This window comes from Parasteatoda tepidariorum, chromosome 9 (assembly GCF_982258835.1).
Source record: "Parasteatoda tepidariorum strain Cologne lab strain chromosome 9, Ptep-v5.0, whole genome shotgun sequence".
NCBI classification, from domain to species: Eukaryota; Metazoa; Arthropoda; class Arachnida; order Araneae; family Theridiidae; genus Parasteatoda; species Parasteatoda tepidariorum.
The window spans coordinates 12,794,604-12,804,320 of NC_141763.1; the positions used below are offsets into that span (position 1 = coordinate 12,794,604).

The following is a 9,717-nucleotide window of genomic DNA, read 5'->3' on the forward strand; positions in this document are numbered from 1 at the left end:
TTAAAATATATTTTCAGAAATCACTAGTTCTAATAGCTATTTGTAAAAATTAAAAAAAAAAAAACTAGAAACTTAAAACAAGATTTTATAGGCATGCACATTATTTCAATAATAATCCTTTAATTACTGAGGAAACAATCTTCAGAGAGTTATTTCTAGAATTAAAAAAAAAAAACATTCAAGACAAAAATGTTGGGTAATTTTGTTTAAATTTAATTAGTTTCAGAGCATAGATTTAAATACTTTTCACTTTTGAATATATGAAACAACATTGAGCAAGTCGGCGTCATTACGATTAAAGTTTTTTGTACATAGTTATTTGTAAAGCCTTAGTCAGGTAATGAAAATGTGGCTTTCTTTTTTTTGAAACATTACTTAAAACTGTATATTAAGTTAAGTATCAATTTGATATTAGAAACTCTAAATACATAATTTATTAATATAAATAGTTTTCTTCAGTTAGAATTCTGTAAAATGATGAATAAAGTTTCGAAGAGATAGAATCTTAACTAAACATTTTATCTTTTGAAAAAAAATAATAATAATATGCACAAAAAATAGTGGATTGCTTACATGATACATTATTATAAAGTTTATTAATTATGCAGTGTGAGGATTGAAAATTTATTAAAAAACATGTATATAAACACACTAACTGTTGAACAAAAACAAAACACGATAGTTTTATTATATACAGCTTAAATATGACATACAAACACATTTTAGAGACAATGTTGCCCTTTAAAAGGTAACACTGAAGTTTATAAGAGGCTCTTCTTTCAAAAATTAAATGGATTTGAATATACAGCTGATTGAACCAACTTTCATCACTTAGGACAGACAAGATGCTTAATAATGACAGGCTGCTCCAACTTTTCATCACTAGGCTAAGTAAATGCTCGTAAATTTGGCTTCTGAGGCTCTCCTCAGAATAATGAAAAGAACAAACCTGAAATTCAACTTTTAAAACATGCATGATTACAACCATTTTCCACATCACCTAAGAGCAGGGCTGTGCACTCTCTATGCTTTTTTGAAGTGAAACTTTCAAAATATTTATTTTCATTTTACTTTTGAAATTTTCTAAAATGAAAAACTTTTAACACTGTAAATACAGCCCTGTTCAAGAGGTATGGTTGCACAGATGCGTTGACCCCTTTTATTAGGTTGTTCCAAAAACATATTTAAAAACTGATTATAAAACCACAGTGATTATGGTTTAAAATTTTTATAATATAATATTATAAATAGAAAACCAGGAACAAGTAATAAGTACACCATAATTTAACTCAATATGGAACAATCTAACAGCATATAGCAAGGCGGGTTCCCCAAGAGGCATATATTCCTTTTGTGCCATGACCATTTAATACTTTTTCTCACTTAAATCTTTAAATTTTTTTAGATGCTATCCTAAAAGTTGAAGGGAAGAAAGGTTTACATTTTATAGATATCTTATGCCTTATATTACTTTATTTTATAAAATTCTTAAACAAGAATGGCACACTTGTTCAAATTTATCAAAAAAGGTTAAATAAAGAATGTTATGGATCTTATAAAATCTTCAGACACTACAACTTATTGTTGGTTAAAATGGTCATGACACTATACAGTAGAACACCATTTATAAATCTCCTAAAACAACAATTAATAGGCAAAAACATTAATGATCATTTTTCTATACTATACCATTTAAAACTTATTATTCAAAGTTATTTAAGTTTACTGCCATATTTCTACATTTGTGATAAAAATTTTGCAACCAGGATTGTTCAACAAAATTTCTTAAAGCAATTTTTCATATTCTGTTATATTGGATCAACCATCCACAGAGCAATCATTAGAACCTGAAATTAAAGTTACCAACATTATTTATTTACAAAATACTTAAACTGATTATGAAAAACTGCTTCTACCACAGCGGTTTTAAATCTTTATAAATATAGTAGGAAAGAATCCCAGCATCATAAAAATTATATCTAAAGATAATAGTGAGCGTATTAACAAAGTAAAGTATATTCTATTTTGAAAATATAAAATAAGAGGAATGAAATTTTTTTGATTCATTAACAACTACAATTCAGAATTCGTGTTTGGCAGTTGAACGCACATTCCTGGAGTTTTTGGTGTATATACAAAAGCTGAGAATTAAATAGGGAGAAATATGGTTTCCATTGAAATGGAAGCTAAAACAAGTATATAAAAATTGGAAAGATTGTTAGGGAATCACATTCTTTCTTAACAAATTCAGCTATTCTATTTCAATTTGAAAAGCCGAACAAAAAATACGGAAATTTTCGGGAACCTTCTCATTATCTATTTAGGATGTAACTAAAAAAATTATATATTTTTTATTCATAAAAAACCAATTTTTATTAACACAATTACTGAGATCTACTAAAAGGTAATTGGGAACTGCAGTTCTAGTCTATCAATAAATAGAATTTTTAAATTCTAAATAGGAACTAACTTTTATTAAGACACAACTCAGAAATCTAAAGTCTTAAGGACCCCTAATTTCGTAAGTCTAGAGGAATCATAGCAAATTTATGTGAAATTAGACAAGGTACTTACCAATATGTAGTACAATCACAAATCACATCAAATCCACTAAACTCCTTGATATATTCTCCATTAAACCTTTAATTTTAAATCCAGGAAAGCTTTCAAGCTGCATGTTTGACCCAGTATTTACATCAGGAAGATGGGGTTTCAAATATTTCAACATTGATTCTCCAAATCATAACTAGAGCCTTCATCTAAATGAAAATTTAGGACAAAAATAATTATATATTAGAAGAAATACTCATAACATACTTATGAAACAAATACTAGATCACAGAGTATGTTAATAATTAAATTCTTCTCATTTACAAGTATTTCTTCCTCATACATTCAAATTACATAAATGTTTTTAAATATTTAATTTTACTACACTGAATTTAATTGTAGCTAATTTTAAAACATTAAATGAATGAAACAGAATTAAGAGCTTAAATAATACTTCTAAATGATTAAATTATGTACCTATACAATATTACATGTATTATACAATACTGAGTTATGCAAATGCATGCCCCCCATCTGAACACATTAAGCTATAACATTCTGTTATAAATTATGATATCCGAAAAAACAACACAGTAGATTTATGTACCATAACATGTTGCAATATTGTAGTCATACATTATTTACTGAACACTTACTACACGTTTTATAGAAGAAGAAAAAAACACATAAGCATATTAACAATCTAGCGATCATAATATTTAACACTAAAAAAGGTAACACGTAAAATAAATAAATGAATAGTATGTAATAGAACATTTAAAATCCAAACAAAAAATTAAACTTTTGAAAATAATAAAACCCTACAACATACCATAACAGATTTGATAACATGAATCTAATGCTTGCGAAATTAAATATAATCGTGGTTTCTTTATATTCGCTATACGTTATTTATTCAACATTTACACATGCATAGAAAAAAAACAAACACTTAACTACATCAATAATCGAGCGATTTTAATATTTACAAATATAAGATTTAACACGTGATCTAATAAACAAATACATCATAAAAATTAAATGTTTCAAATTCAAATAAATAAACAATAATATAAATAAACTTACCATAAGAGATTTAATAGATTCTCCAAGTCTTAAAATCAAGTATTAATTACTAAAATTAATAAAATCAATGTGTATCAATATCAAATTTTACACGTGCTACAATGAACTGCTACACAACAATGGAGCCAAAGCGCAATGCTGGGCAAAAGCACTGACTGGCGACTGAAACCGCAAATAATGTCGCCACTAGAAATAAAATAGTAACCTTTTAATCGTTGCCACCATACAAAACAGACCTTCACTTCCTTTTACTCTTATGCGAATATCTACAAAAATCTCATCAATACCATGCCACGTGCTTGAAGTTTGGATTTATTCAATTGCTGTTGAACTCTCGACTGCCCATGTGTTCACTTTGTAACGAAGTTGTATCTAATGAGACAATGAAACCTTCCCGTTAGCAGGAGCATTTGCAAAAAACTCATCCTGACAAACAAAATGAAGTTTTGTCATTTTTTACAAATATCAAAGACAAGTTTCTAGGGCACCTTCGTTCTCAGGGTCAACCTCATCACAAAAATACGACGATGGTTTGATAGCTTCTTATAATAATCAAAATTTATTGCTGAATCTGGGAAAGCTCATACCATCGGCGAAGCGAGTTGTTACTGCCGGTTGTCAAGGAAGTTTTAGAAACAGTTCTACACCATCCAGCCACATCCAAGGTAATCAAAAATATCCCATTTAGCAACGATACAATGCGGCGACGAAATGATGAGATGTCTGAAGACGTTGAAGATTCTTTATGCAAACTTTTGATATCCAACGAATTTTCTCTTCAATTTGATGAATCAACCTTGTCATGTAATGTAGACTTTACCGTAGGCGTATATTCGGTTTGTAAAGGTAGGAAAAATCATTCAAGAGATGCTTTTTGCAAGAAGCTTCATTGTAGATACCAAAGATAAATCTATTTTTAATACTGCCAAAGATTATTTTACAGAGAAAAACATTCCTCTTGCGAATATTATGTCGATTGCCACTGATGGAGCTCCTGCAATGGTGGATCGACATCGTGGGTTTATCTCTCTTTGAAAAGAGAAATACCAGATATTTCAGCTGTTCACTGCGTGATTCACACAGGGCCGGATTTAAGTTTGGCGAGGCCCCAAGCTACTGAAAAAGATGGGGCCCTTATGAGTTCAATTCTATTTATATACACCTGAGGAAAACTGTCATTTTTTATTGTTGAGTATTAACATTAAATTATTAAAAAAATTTCTTTACGTTACATTTTGCTTTGCTGCTCAAAATCCATAGACTTAGAAACATGAAATTATGAAGGTGTGTAGAAAATATACAAGGACTTAGAAAGAAATACAAGAAAATACAATTCGATTATTAGTTTTATTCTTTTTATGAACACCGTTGAAACACTGACTCAATTTTGAGTTTACAACTACCCATGTTTAACTACGTAGCTTGTAATTTTGAACTCAATGCAGAAGACAAGGGAACTTCTGGATCAGTACCCAGAGGTTTGATTTGTTATGAGAACTTAGTGGACTTTGTGACCCAGACAGATTTAGCATGCACCAGTCACCATTTTATGCATGGGTATTCTTCGGTCAGCTGGATTCGAACTCCCATTCTCATGAACACGAGTCCATAGTCCTCAACCAGGCTATTATAGCCAAACTATTCGTTTATTTTATAGCAGTCATTGAACAGTCCACCCAATTTCGAGTTTCGACTACTAATGTTCAACTCCGTAGCCTCGTAATTTTGAACCCAATCCAGCAAACAAGAGAACTCCAGGATCAAGTATTTGATGAAATTTTTGTCTTCGTGGAGGACGTTTTGATGGAACCAACTCGCATTTGAGTTACATGGAGAGGAAAACCACGAACGCCTCCGTCGGTTAGTCTAACAGCAAAGGGTTTCTAACCCATGATCCGTCTACCACTGAGTATATTTTACGTCCGCACTGTGGTCGGTGCAAGCCGGGTGTAGAATTCATATCGACCAGCAGCCATCACTGGCATTCGAACTCGGTTCACCTCATTCGAAGGCAAATGCTCTATCCCTCGAGTTCATCTTCACTGAGTAATAACTTTGCGGGGGGTACCAATTTTCCAATTTCATTGATTTGCATAAATTTAGTCATCTTTAAAATGTAAATGGCAATCGTAATTTTTGTGTTAAAAAATGGAAATAGCCGTTTTTCCTCATATCTGCAATGATTAATGAAAAGCAACCACAAGGGTTAGTGAGCAAAGTGAACTAGGGGCGGAGCCTTCTAGTTTTTTAAATAATTGTTAAATTATTAGTTTTACATGCATACTTTAAAAAAATAAGAAAAACATTTTTCAGTATAAAGAAATAAAAATAAAAAACTGTCATCAGCTGGATTAAAAGCCACGATCTCACAGTTTCGTGTTAGATTTCATAATCTTCAGCCCCAAATATGCACACCTGCCTTGCGAATTTTTTTTATAATTTTTTTTTTAAAAAATTTAATAAATTAAGTCATTTGGATACTTGACATTCTTGATTTTGTCGAAAATTTCTGGATATGTTTGTTCTTGATGTAAAACTTTTAGACTCGTGTTTTTCTTCCCTTTCAATTTCGCGAGAAAAAAAGTTTTTTAAAAAAAATTTGAGGTGTCAAAACAGAAGGCTCTCCTAAATTTTGAGAAAAAATATCTGTTTGCATGCGACAATACAGTACCTTTTATGAAATGTGAATCATGGTACTGACCACACTGAGAAAAAAAAGTATGGTCAAAACTATTAGAATATAGTAAAATTTACGTTATTTATGAGAACACCAAAATACAGGATAGTTTTTTTCAATATTGATCTGGTTATGACTTCTCATGAAATTAACATAATAAAAATATAATTTTTTGCCATGCTGTTCGGTAGTAAATGTGTTAAATTTTTTAATTTTATCATGATACCTTAGAAAAGTAGTTCCAAACTGTCTTCTATGGAACTTAATGGTTTTAGAGCGAATTAGTACTTTTGACAACCGGGGATGAATACTTTTATAACTTCTAGTTAGTTCTTTTATAATCTCTGATTATATTTTGATCCAACATATAAATCATATCGTATATAATCTTTCTGTTTCCTTTATTAAATTATTTGAAGTAAAATACCAATTAAATAGAAATGGCATTTTTTAAATGAAAATATATTTCTAAAAACTAAAAGTGTTGAATGCTGATCAAATTAGGAAAAAAATAAGCATTTATAAAATATTACATTAATATTTTTTACCGCACTTTTCAAATCAATATGAAATAACTAAATTCTTTTATAAAGAAAAATGCTTTCTAAATTATCATTTTTATAGCATTCATAACTAGTTTAATAACATACTCTAGTAACATATAATTCGGCTTATCTTATTCATTTTCAGCTTTTGTAAATGCACCAAAAATAAATTCAAAATTGACTAGATATAGCACAAGGATTGCAAATTTAACTATCGGCTATAAAACCATATTTAAGATTGTTAATGATAAAACAATGAAAATTCTTCATTCCTCTAATTTAATATTTTTGAAACGGTCTTTTTTTAGGTTATAACGTTCACAATTATCTTAATAAACTTTAATCGTAAGATCGGGTTCCGGCATTATTTAGGGTTCCGTAGGGGGAAGCCTAAATAATAATTGGGAACCGCTGCCTAAAGGCTTGGTTTCTTAGGACAGGACGCCGTCAGCTGAAAATCAGCGTTAACCTCTGATTGGTCCATTTGTGAGTTTGATAGTATACGTCATCGAACGCTCATCTTGAACTACAATTGCCGTCCAACTCAACTGCAGTTGGATTACAACGTGACGTTAACCACAGAAGCAATGGCGGACAACATCCAACAGCGCATTGAAATCAGCCAAGATTTCGATTTTGACATTAAACATAGCTTCTTCATTAAACATAGCACTCTTCATTTAGCTCAGCTGCAATGTGTTTTTTCTTGGACAAAGTCATTATTTGTTCTCTAAAACACTGGTCGACAATAACAAAATCAATACAAATTCAAAATAAATATTTGTTTACGTTATTAACGCATGCGCAATGAGAGAAAATGTCTGCGTTGGGCCGACTGCTCACGCTGAGCTAACAAAAAAGTATTTTTATGGCGTCAGCTCTACGTCAACTTTCCGCTGACGCCCAGATAAGGCGCTAGTTCTAAGAAACCAGGCCTTGAGCTAACAAACCAGTATTTTGTTGGCGTCAGCGGGACGTTGACGTCACGCTGACGCCCAGATAAGGCGCTTGTCCTAAGAAACCAGACCTTTAGAGTATGGCATAATAATCACTAATTCGGTTCATTTTATTTTTGACTTTTGCATTTTTATTAAATGTGTGGCAATAAGAGCTATAATTTTAAAAACCTGAATTTTCGATAAACTGCTGCATTGTGAACAAAAAAAATACCAAATGAATGATTTAAATACCATATATTTTGGTTTCGTTACCAAAATTGTTTTTTTTCCTTCTTCTTTTTTGCGAGAAGTGTCGTAATTTTTTCTCCGTGAGTCATTTTGTGTTCTAAAACTTTCGCACTATTTATTTAGACATATATACTAAAAATGGCCCTTAGCATTGAATGTCAAATCCAATCATGGAAATAAGGCTATTTTTTCACACTTTGACTTATTTTAAATATTAATATTACAGATAAATTATTTTTATAAAACAATGCAATTAAACTAAGTATACCAAATTCATTTAGAAATAGTATAAGGAATAAGAAATTAATACCTTACTTTTTATTTATATAAAAAGTGTGTATAGTCAGCAATTATTTTATATTTTTAAACACTTCGATTAGATTTTAAAAAGCATCCGAAAATGTAAAAAGAAAAAAATTATAATTAGCTTCATAGGGGACGCAGCTCCGAATAAAACTTTAAAAAAAGAAGAAAAAAAGTGGGATGGGGGGCCCTTGTCATCTCGGGGCCCCAAGCTACAGCTTATTTAGCTTATACGTAAATCCGGCCTTGGATTCACAGACAGCATTTAGTAGGAAAAAATCTCAGCGATCGTTTACATCAGTCATTGCAATATGTCACATCTGCTTTGAACAAAATTCATAGTAATGCTCTCAACGATTGATTATTCAAACTACTGTGTATGATGAAGAATTCAATAGCTATCTACACACCGAGATTCTCTGGCTTACCGAAGGCGTCTGTCTCGATAGGTTTTGAAATCGTTTCGACTCTGTGCTTGAGTTTCTCGAAAACAGAGACGTAGCTCTGAGAGACAGATTGCTAGAATTTAAGAAAGACTTTGGAGGATTTATTTGTAAATTTAACGCCATTTATTTACAACTTCAAGGCGATGAGCTCAATTTGACTCCAACAAAATCAGTTATTTCTGCTTTTCTAAGAAAACTAATTTTGTGGTAGCAGAATTTTGGTTGGAATGAGTTCAGCCAAGCAGGCGAAATTCGCTCTGATGATGCCCAAGAATATTGTTAACACCTTGACTCTTTGCACATGGACTTTTCTGACTGTTTTAAAGATGTTTTGTTTCCTGGAAGTCCTCAGAAGTTATTGGGTTATGAATCTTTTTGTTAATAATGAAACAGCAAAGGTTCAGATTTATGAGGAATCGGTTGAACTTTCAACTAACGAATCTTTGAAATGTTGATCTCACAGAATTTTGGATTCAAGGTAGCAACATTCGCCTCTTCCTTGGACTGTAGTGTAGACTATCGTTAAAAATTTTTAAAGGCCTTCCCTTCCTCCTACCTTGTCGAACGTGGATATACAGTGCTGTTACAGGTCTTGTCACAAAAAAAAGAGAAATCGACCCGAAATTGTGCAACGAGGGGACTTGCGTCTTCACCTCACTAAAAGTATTAAACCGAACGTTAAAAAAAACTGGCTCTGCATCATTGAGTACAATCATCCCACTGACATAGTTACTTGAATGTTTCGTTGATACTACTTTTTAGTGTAAAAAAATAACTTTGGGTGTTTTTTTAATTATCTATTTGCTTAATTGTCTAATAAATTATTCCTTTTAAGAATAGGTCCCTTTGTTTGTTTTTTTTTATTACCGTTTTTATTTTAATTATAACAAATAGACTACGATTACCTGCCGTGAGAAAAGTAT

At 31.1% G+C, this 9,717-nt stretch overlaps 1 long non-coding RNA gene across 1 annotated transcript; it reads right to left on the reverse strand.

The window, feature by feature from the left end:
* Positions 1-658: 658 nt before the first annotated feature.
* LOC107446028 (uncharacterized) lies at positions 659-3,878 on the reverse strand. The gene is made up of 3 exons (XR_001584343.4): positions 3,637-3,878; positions 2,575-2,759; positions 659-1,847 (listed from the first exon to the last, which is right to left on the reverse strand). It is a non-coding gene; the product is annotated as an uncharacterized LOC107446028 (long non-coding RNA).
* Between the last annotated feature and the right edge of the window lie 5,839 nt (positions 3,879-9,717).